At 41.5% G+C, this 10,869-nt stretch overlaps 1 long non-coding RNA gene across 1 annotated transcript; it reads right to left on the bottom strand.

Annotated features, from left to right (window-relative positions):
• Window positions 1–306: 306 nt before the first annotated feature.
• Window positions 307–3,063, bottom strand: LOC113979055. Its single transcript, XR_003537706.1, has 3 exons — window positions 3,012–3,063; window positions 2,719–2,855; window positions 307–644 (listed from the first exon to the last, which is right to left on the bottom strand). It is a non-coding gene; the product is annotated as an uncharacterized LOC113979055 (long non-coding RNA).
• Window positions 3,064–10,869: the final 7,806 nt, after the last annotated feature.

The raw sequence follows: 10,869 nt of genomic DNA, 5'->3' as shown, positions 1-10,869 counted from the left end.
GACCAATATCCCCATAAATGATCAGTTATTATTATGACTGTCTTGAAAACACTGTGAAAAACCCATTGCGGTGCAAAATCATCAGGATGTAGCATCATCTATAGAAATGGACATGGTGAGAACATCATTATTTCTGTGTTAATGCCAGAGCTGTAAAAATGTGTCATCAATCTGCTGTAGAAATGGAGAAGATTGAAACAAAAACAATAAAACAGTGTTCTCTATGAAGCACAGCAGGAGAAAGGGAGTCTAAAAGACTTAGTGTGTAATTATAGACTCAAAGATAATTTTGAGCAAGGAAGGGGGTGTGCATACATATCTATTAATGTGCAAATAGAGAAACTTTGTACAGAAGCATTTTTGACCATAAATTAGTGGACCTGCAGATATAAATTTTCCTCATCTCTTCAAAGATAATGGTACCAAGGGATGATAAAAGCACAAGTGGGACTTGTGAATAATGAAGTGTTGAAAGGGGTGGGGGGAAAGTGAAGGTTCAGGAAAGAAAAGATGCAGAGAGAAGCGAGGATGTCTTCTCTTGAGCTTTCACCTTTGCCTTCCCCTCTGCCTTTCCATCTTTCCTTTTTCTTGCCATCATGCTCTGTTCAGTTTTTGTATCTCTGTAGGAGCTGGGAGGAACATATCTGAAAGAGAGTAGGATTAGATTGAATATTAGGAATAAATTCTTCCCTGTGAGGGTGGGGAGGCCCTGGCATAGGTTGTCCAGAGAAGCTGTGGTTGCTCCATCCCTGGAAGTGTCAAAGCCCAGGTTGGACGGGGCTTGGAGCAACTTGGGATAGTGGAAGGTGTCCCTGCCTGTGGCAGGGGGTGGAATGAGATGGTCTTTGAGGTCCCTTCCAACCCAAGACATTCTGTGATTCCATGATCCTCAGGACAGGATGCTGTGGAAAACAGCCCATCAGTCCCTGCTCTGAGACAGTCCCTAGGCAGGGGTGCTCACAGGAAAGGCACATCCAAAAGCTGACACGAAGGCAAAGCTCCCTTTGGCAAAGCAAGGACTGTTCTGGTGACAGCCATGGAAGGTTCATCCACAGTTGTTGCCAAAAATTTTTTGTCTGTGGACATAAAGTGTCCTGGCTGTGTGATGCCCACACTGGACAGAGGCTGAGTGTGAGACAATTGTTTACAGAACCAACATTCCCCTTCCTGCATGGACAGTTGTCTCTTTCCACTTTTGAGGTAAAGCAAGACTTGACTTTTTGGTTGGGTTGACCATGGAGGATAAAATATGTGTTAATGGGGACATCAGGCTTATTATCTCAGTTCTTGTGTTCTTTAATCATCTGAGCAATGAGACTCTTGATGCTTCAGTAGAAATATCATTCTTTTGCCTGTGAGGACACGGTGATATTGAAAATCATTCCTGTGGGCAACACTGCTACACTGAACCGTAAAAAAGACATTGTTTTCAGAAGAAAAGGGCAAGTTTTTTATTACTGCCTACAGATCATATCTCCCTAGATTTTTTAAAAGAAAATAACCATTACATGCAATACATTTCTCTATAAACAAGGCAGAAAGATCACTTCATCTGGGAACAGGATGTGCAGGGAAGCAGTCATCCAAGAGGATGACTACTGGATATGTATTCTGAGCAAATACACGTGTGTCCTTTAAATGTCATGCTTCTGTCCCTTTTGCACTCAATCCCTTCACACTCAAAGATTTTTATGTTTAAGGTCAGGAGCCACCTGGACTGACCTGTTGCAGAACAAAGGCGGGATGGAGAATTTTACAGAGTTTTGGGAAAACTAAATGGTTGAGCCACATCAGGTTGTTCTAGAAAACTAACATGCCTTGATTTACAGACTTAAGGAAAAGCGACTTTGTTATGTCCTGTGGTAAACTGGCATCGTGTTTTGTAACTTGTGGAAGGCAAAAATGAGAGTTTCGATCTTCCATCTGAATTTTCTCAGCTTTTCTGGCAGATACTCAATCCTGCTGCGAATCTTTCTGATAAATGAAAGTGTGCGGTCAGATCAGAAATCTTTACTCAGCTTGGCCAATGATTTGGTATCAGGAAGGCTTCTAACTTTCTTCTGGATAAATTAAATTGAACATCTATACTCTGTCATATGCATGAAATGAAATGACATTTGAATATTAAGAGAAATGCAGAGAAAATACACAAGAAAAGCTATTGCAGCACATTAAAACTCATTTAGAACATGACTTTTGCTGTAACTATTTTCCCCAAATTGCTGGTCTTTCTAATTTCTCTCCCTAACCATCCAAAGTTGATCTGTCACAGTATCTCCACTGCTACTGACAATTTTATGTAGAGCACAGGCATAAAAGAGTCATATCTCCAAGTCAGGCATTAAACCTCCTTGAAATGAGACACACACAGAGCCCATATGAGGTTGTGCAGAGTCTTATCAATTCTGCTGTGCAGTGTTGCATAAAATATTAGCAGTTCTGCTGTGAAGTTCTGCTATAATATACGTTATATATTGCTACATAAGAGCAGGGAAATCAAGATAAAAGTATGAATTGCACTGAAATGAAAAATATGTCCTTGCACTGAGATGTGATTTCTCCCTGTCCCTCTTTGTTTTTAGAAAGTTAAAATCTAGTCTAAAAGCTAATACTACAGATCAACAACGTGCAAGGTGTCCCCTGCCTTATCCTTCACCACCACTGGTTTGTACTTTGAAATATTCCCCAGTTCCATATCCACTGGTACAATGGTCTCACCTGCTTTGCAGGGAAGTCGTTTTTCACTGATACCTTCAGCACCAACTGACTTAAGGTCACTAAAGAAAGCTGTTGGTATAATGCTGGTTGTGCTTATGGCAGAAAGCAATCTGGGAGTCCACAGTGAAAATGGAGTCCTAAAATCAGACATCAATATTATTTCTATGCAAATAATTGCTTAATCACTCCCCTCATATCCTTCAATACAGGAGAATAGCAGGAGGAGGAACAGCTGCTGTGGGACGTCTTTCTTGGGTTGAGCAGGTAGTGGGGAAAGCTGATTCTGAACTCACCTGACTGAGTTCAAGGCAAGATCTTTTCGGTGTTGTGCTTTCCAAGTTTACTCTTGTGATCTCTCTGGAATGAAAAATGAAGAAAATAAAGCATTTTTTTTCCAGGAGTTCAACTTTGGATGAGCTGGTGAGCTAGAAGTCAAAGTACATCAAACTCCCCGCTGGTAAATGCAAAAAAAACCCTTAAATGGTGTGGAAAAGTTAAATAAATGCCCCAAACTAACAATTCTGGGTTTTTATTTGTCTCCTGTTCCTGCACAGAGTGGAGGTAAAATGAAGATTTTTACTCTTTAATAAAACTATTTCCATGACATCATCTCAAAGACTATTAGTGAATCACAGATCAGATTTCAAACCTTTTAAAGATCCTCAGGAAGTTCTCAGTTACTGCTGCCATGGGCCCACATTCTGGATCAAGGCAACTGAGCCCCAGTCCCTCTGTTAAAACTGCTGTGAATAAAGAAAGAAAATCTATTGGAAGCTCTTCAGTTCTGTAACACTTAAATTGACTATTTTTCCACAGAATAGCTGACTGCAATGCACAAGCTGCTGAGTTTTCCACCTCACCTTACCAGATTGTTTCAGTGTCCCACCTTGGGAATATCCTGAAATATCAGGACAGCAGAAGACCAGGTGAGAAAAACAAGTGAACTTCAGAAAGGTGATTTGTCATGATTTTACCCGTGGTTATTTCCCTATAAGGTGGATACTTTTGCTCCAGAACTGTGACTAAGGTAAAATTATTTTCAAAGTATGACCTTTAAAGGTCTCTTCCAACCCAAACTATTCTATGATTGTATGATTCTATGATAAGGGGTCATTGCTAGTTAATTTTCTATACTAATTTACACACACATGCATTCCACTAAGGCATGTAAATGAATTTTGATGCATTATTTTCCTCAACTGCTGAATAAATGCTGTTAAACTGATTGTTGACCAAAATCAGACCTCAAGAATTAGCCAGTGATTCTTCAATTTTGCCTAATTTATTTTTTTTCTCAGAAAACATAGATCAGCAGTTCAGAGACTCCTGCATGAAGGAGAATATAAGTGGTGGGTGTTTGTGCTAGTGGATAAGCATGGTCACAGAAAAATAACATCACATTAGAGTTTTGCTAGCTTCAGCTTCCAATTCATCACTACTTAATGGAATAGTAGATCAGGAGAAAACTGGAGTTTGAGTCAGTCTGTGCAGTAGGGGATTCAGAGCTATCAGATCCTGGCACCCACGTAATAAAGTGGGATGAAAATTTATTTTCCAACCTTAGTCACCTGACCTTGGTCAGCTTTACAAAGGTTAACTTACTCTGTCACATACATCACTTGACAATGTTGTTGTTCTTCCCCCTCCAAAAACTTGGAAAGGGAATTCCACCTCCTTAATGTTTTTATTATGACAAAACACTACACATGGATAATCTTTATCTGCCAGTGAACTGCATATTTATTTGGACAGGTCTCCCTTTTTGATATGTCTGTGAGAAGTTTCCAAGGAAAATGCCCCGCTTTTAGTGCAAACATTAATTCACATTTTCATCTCCTTGTCCTCTTTGAAATACAGAAACCTCTGTCAAGGACTGAGACTCCAATGAGCTAAATGTTGAACCTGGAACCACTTAAACAAACACAAAGGCCATGTGCTAAGTTAGTTTTTATGCTGGAGGCCTTGACTCACAGCTGCCAATGGAAGAGCCAAGAGTGGCTGAAAATCTAGGAGGTGACTGGTTGTATCTTACCCTAGGATGACTTCACACCTCTTCAGTAATGCAACTTCTCCATGGAGAGCAAGGCATCCTGATATGGAACTGCAAGGGAAACCCTGGATTCTTGGTGTTTTCTTCTCCCCTCTCCCTACGATCTTTAAAGACATTTATCTCAAAGTCATTTCTTTTTCTAATCATTGGTGCTCCAGCAGCCCCAGGGGCATTGAGCAATGTGCAAATGGCACTCAGTGAATCATTTGGTGCCTTTAGCCAGGACGCTCCACGGCTTCCCCATAAGGTCTTCCCATTATCCGGGGATTGTTCTCACGCCTCGCAAGCGGTAAACTTGAAGTCACATCTGCTTTGCTGACCTTGTCTGAAGACTGAACATTGTTTGCATGTTCTCTGAGTTGGAACACGCTGTGTAGCTCCTGCACTGAAGTGGGAAGGAAACATTTTTCTCTATTTCCCGTGTCCTGTGTGAACTTTTCCATTGTAAAATATGTGCTGTATTGTTGGTTGGGTTTTGTCTTGTTTTTTTTTTTTTCCCAAGAAATTGACTGGAAATCGATATTTTCCATCTGATACGCTCATTTAAAATTCACTCACAGGAACTCCGTGGTTTTCAGCTGGTATGGGAACTTTAATAATAAAAAAACCCCAATTCAACAGATAATGGACAAGGAGGAGACTTGGGAACAGCCATAATCATCGTTCATTGGAGAATGTATCATTTGTGTCATTAAAATGCCTACTGCCAGACACTGTGGATGTATCACTTTGAGGCAAACTGACGGCTACAGGAAAGCTAAAAGCAAAATGTCTTTTTTAAAAGCAAAGCAGGTTCTAAGTGACAAATGCACACCTCCAGCCTGTCACATTTCTAACGTTCAGATGCTGTTGTGCCAGCAAGTTAGACACTCACTTAGTAAAAGGCGAGCCTACCATGGGAAAATTGCCATCTAAATAGAGGAAACAGATAAAAATTGGGTGAGCTCAGCCATTTCTTCCATTTTTACAAAAGCCTCACTCTAGAAGTTAAATTCAGAAGAAGTCAGGTGCTTTCAATAGGATTTATCTCGCCTAAGTAAAAGGCCTTGGTGGGTTCACACTGGGAACACCTTGATGGCAAGACATTGGATTTGATACATTCTTTGAGAGGCCAAATGAGGATGAAGAGAGAAGGAAACCTCTAGGCAGTAGCAGTACTTCATCTGCTTAGGATACAGCCAGCTGTAGCCTGGAAGAGCATCTTTGTACACAAATCTTAGGTTAAATGACAGTCTTTGAGAGAAGATCTACTATTAAAGGAGATCAATAGATGAAGTGAGAAAGAGTCACAACAACTAACTTGGTGTTTCCTGACTCCTCTCCTGGTCTCTCCAGCCTTAGGAAAAAGAGATGATTTCAAAAGGGATGTTCAACATCTGACAGACTGAGGGTGGTGGACATCTGGGTACCCCAACCCTGGAAGTGTTCAAGGCCAAGTTGGACAGGGCTTGGAGCAACCTGGGATAGTGGAAGGTGTCCCTTCCCATGGCAGGAGGGTTGGTACAAGATGATCTTTAAGGTCCCTTCCAACAAAAGCCATTCTATGATTCTGTGGGTCTTAAACTCTTCCCTTTCCATAGGTTTGATGTGTGGTTCTTACACAAGGGGATCCTTACTATTTAGGCCACCTCTTCTAGCACTAATAAGTACATTTTTGCCTGTAAAAGAATGAAACAAGCTCTATCTGTTCTCTTGGGGTGCTGCAGAAAGAGGAGATAATTGCTGCCCCTTCTCAATATCCTGGGAAGCTGAAAGCCTTCCGGACCCTCTCTGTGGAGGTTCAAACTCTCCTATGAGGCCCCACTAATGGCTTTGTCAGCAGGCAGCCTACGTGTTGGGGAGGCAGGGGAGAGCATTCTTTGTCTGTCATGGTAAAACTGAGCCTTTATGCAGCAGATCTGGGATTAAATCTCCTCTGTATCACAGGGGGGTCGCAGGAAGGCCATCTGGGAGCCAAAGCAATTGGGCCATCACCTGAAATGCGAAAGCTGGTTTCCAGTTCCTGTTCCAAGGGCTATTTATACCTTTTTATCAAGGAGTTTTTAAAAGGCTGATTATGTCTGATTACGTGGTGTCCTTCCTATGCTCCACAAATGGGTTGGAAAGCCTGGAGCTAAGATATCGGCCAGTCCATGTTGGAGAGGCAAAAGCTGGAGCCAGCTTGGAGCTCAGGCACAAATTCTGACTCCATCCGACTGCAGGAAATCTCTTGCTGTTGGATTTTCCATCTAGCAACATTTGCTGGAATAAAACCAAGTTGCACTTAGAAGCTGGGAGAGATCACGTGGACACAGGCTGCAGGAACAAGTTTCTTTCCAAAGTAAACCCTCATGGAATGAAACTAGGGTTTCCAGCCATGGGAACTTATACAGAGAACTGTTATAGAGTGGGAGACATAGAGATGTTGGGGTGACATCTCCCATGGCTTTGTGACATGGATCTGCAATCCAAAGGCTGTAGGATACACCATTTTTCCCTAATGCTAAAGAACATTCTGATTCTCCTTCATCTACCACATGAACGAGAGAAAGTTAAACACCCATCAAACAAGTTTAGCAGAGCAAGACTGAAGAAAACAACTGTTGATCACATCATGCTTTCAATGAGCTGATCTTAAGATATCTAAAGCTTTTAAGCAAAGCTAAACTTAAAAAAAAAGTAAAATTGTGGAATCAAATTTATGGACATTGATTCATCTCTGCAACTTTGCTTGTTGGGAAAAACCAAACCAGACCAGACCAAACCAACTTCTGGGAAGTTTTATTACAAGTTTCACAGGTATAAAATGTTTACCATACTTGATCACACATGTGCTTTCCAGCTAAAATTCTGTGAATAGCATGCCCAAGCTAATCTTTAAAACATATTATTACTGGTATTTTTGTGATTTTAGGTTACAAAGTCTTGTCTGAGGTCCTTGGAAACTTTCACAGAAGATCAGCAGTGTATATATGGAGGGTAGCTCTACTATAGGGTCTTACTGTGCAGAGACCTATGGGAGATTGGGAAAGGGTCTCAGAGCCACACAGAGAAACTGGACAAATAAATTATTTTCCTCTGAGTGTGGAAAGGGGAATGTCTGGGGCATCCTGGAGGAAAATTGAGGTGTAAGAAACCCTCTCATCTGATGCAGTGTGATGCTTGAAGAGCAAGGACCTGCCCAGGATGTGTTGAAAATCAAGAAGTGAGACTGGGCACACTCTGCCAAAGGCCCTTTCTATAGGAAAAGCAGCTGGAGTCAGGCAGCAGGCTCAGGAGAACAGCAGTTATTATCAGCAGCAACTTCAAAGGCAAAAATCTGAATTTCTTTACTGATTTTATATGGAATAGTGTAGAGCGGAGAGGCTGGAGAGTAAGCTTAAATTTTATTTCCAAAACAACTGTAGGCAATATCAGGATTGTATTTCGGATTACTTTGTTTTCTGAGCACATGAAGGTGATTTTTATCTCGTATCTATTAAGGGAATAATACTGGCTGTATGAAACACAGCGTCTAGGGGACTGTTAACTTACTTATATGGAGATTATAGTTTATCTTCAAATCCTAGTTCTCTGTTCTTAAAACTGTAAAGTGGATCATGTCCATCCCTAGCACAAATGAAACAGGCTTGCATAAACAGCTCTGGATTAAAGGAGCCTGTTTAATAGCACTTGTTGAAGTTTAGTCACAAACCAGAATTATTTGGTCCTGTAAAAATTTTATCAATTAACTTTAGAAAAAAAAAAAGATGTGTTTGAAGGCGTGTGAGCTGCTAACCACTTTCAATAGCGAATTTATGCTGAATTCAATGTGAAAGCAGAAAAATGGCATCTTCTTAGTATAATGCCCCTGACTTTCACATATATGTGTGCAGAGCTATTTTTCCCTCTCCCTAGAAAGATGATGACTCCACACTGAGGATGTGCATCCTTGTTCAGATGTAAAAGCCAAAAATGATTGGGAAAGCAAACAAACAAACAAAAGGACTGGCAGGAAGCCATAGGGATTGTTTAGTATGTCCCCCTTTGAGAGGTGTGACAAGCCTGTCCCCTTTCCAAGGGATTCCTCTCTCTGCTGGTGCTCTGACTCCCTGCAGACACAGCTTTACCCAGAACAGTTTTGTTGAGCCTCAGGGCAAATGAATTCTTAGGCTTAGGATTTTGTTCGTGTTTTGCTTTACGACATGCCCTCCCCAGTGACAGGAGCATAGTTTTACCAATTAAAGTAATCTATGGAAGCCAGGAAGTGGGAAGGACTCCTTGTCCCCATGGCTCTGCCTGTCCCTGCTGAGGTAGAGCGATGTCAAATATTGCTGTGGTGCTGTGGCTCCCGCGGGGCGACTATTTAAACAGCTGCAGGCTCCTGGGAAAGGCCATCCCTAAAACTCATCTGCCACCATCTGACCAGAAACACTCAGAACTGGCTGCCCACAGGCAAGATGGGGCTCTGAGCAACCAGGTCGATTGGAAGGTGTCCCTGCCCATGGCAGGGGGTTGGAACTAGTTGGTCCTTACGGTCCCTTCAATGATTCTGTGACAATATCAATTAAGACAGGCCCGCTGGTCCTGACTGGGTAAGACACACACCCCCAAAACTGCTGCTTTCTGCATGGCAGGTCTGTTCTTTCCCCATGGAGAATGTCAGACTATGGATGGACCATCATCCATACAACACCCACCCCAAAATGTCCACATCACATTGCAGACCAGACCTGAGTTGGAGAAATAAACTTCATCAATATTTTACCTCTATTACATCATATCTTTTTTTTTTCCCAGACCCTTAGTCAGAAGATGTGACTATTCCCTGGTCAGTACACACTTGGCATTGTGCTGCATGTCATGGGTACAAACTGGGCAGGACACTCTATGTCTCCCCAAGAATGGGAGCTGTCAGGAAAAGGGCTCGTTATCCTATTTGTTGGAGTGAGGAAATACTAAATCCCTACTTCCTTCTTCTCAGTTCACTTAAAGAGGATTCACACAGTGGTGGTTATCTGTAGTTCACTGGCTTGCTTATAAATCTAAATAGTAATAATAAAACTTGGCACTTTCTAAATTCAGTCTCCAAGCTTTTATTATTTATCCTCAACTTGTCTAACGACAATAGACACTCACTATAAATAAATAATGTAGTGTTTTGCAGCAGAAGCCCATAAAGAGAGGTGTATTTTCAAGAGAAAATTGATTTTCCTAAGGTTGAAGCTGCCCTCTGACTTATTCAAGGCAGAGGATCAGACATGATGGGACATCTTTATTAATGTTCTTTCTGACAGGCAAGTACAACCAACTAGCAAATGAATTCTTTTCTGTCATTACCACTGCCTCATGCATGTGCTTGTTATGCTAAAATTGAACATGTGTAGAACAATATTCTCTTTAAAAATAAATGAAGGTATATGAGTTTATTTATTTGCTGTGTATAGCCAGTCCTATCCCACAGAGTGTGAATAAATGGCATGGTAAAGTTTAGGTCATGGCAGGGTCCAGGTACACCTTGTAGACAGATCAAGCAGTGCTTCATAAATTTCAGGAAGCCTGAGCTCTTCTGTGTCTATCAAGTGTCCTCACTTATCCCTGCTATTTCCAAGAACTGGAGCACAGGAGCCAATTCTGCTGGGCAGGGTAATAACAGCAAAGGACGACTGTTGTTGATGCTGATATGAGATGATCAGCTCATGTGCAACACCTGGAGAACCAGGGCGATGAGGTAGAGATACTCCAGGTGGAAGATTTTAGAGAGAAGTGTTTTTCCATGCTGAGGAAGACAAAAAGAAAAAAAATTTTAGGGAAACTTCAGAGGATAAGTTGCAATAGTGCTGAAGTATTCAGCAGACTCCTTCCACATTTCGATTAGTCCATGCTGAGCCAAAGTCCCATGCTCTGAATGCATAGTTTAGCACACCAAGAGCTAAAAATGCCTCTCAGTAGATAACTTGGGGGTAACATCAACACAAAACAACTCTTTGGGAGTTGAGAGAAAGTTGCCTGAAGCAAAACACCATTCTCTCTTTCCCCCTCTCTTTTATTCAGTGAAAATGCAAATCATTCAAACAAGTCTGTTCACCAGAAGCCACAAAGAACCAACAGGTCTTATGGCACAGAGGTTTTTCATCACTTCT

The sequence above is a fragment of the Neopelma chrysocephalum genome, unplaced genomic scaffold (genome assembly GCF_003984885.1).
Source record: "Neopelma chrysocephalum unplaced genomic scaffold, ASM398488v2 Primary Assembly neopelma1_380, whole genome shotgun sequence".
Taxonomy (NCBI): Eukaryota; Metazoa; Chordata; class Aves; order Passeriformes; family Pipridae; genus Neopelma; species Neopelma chrysocephalum.
This window is presented reverse-complemented; position numbering and strand designations above follow the sequence as displayed.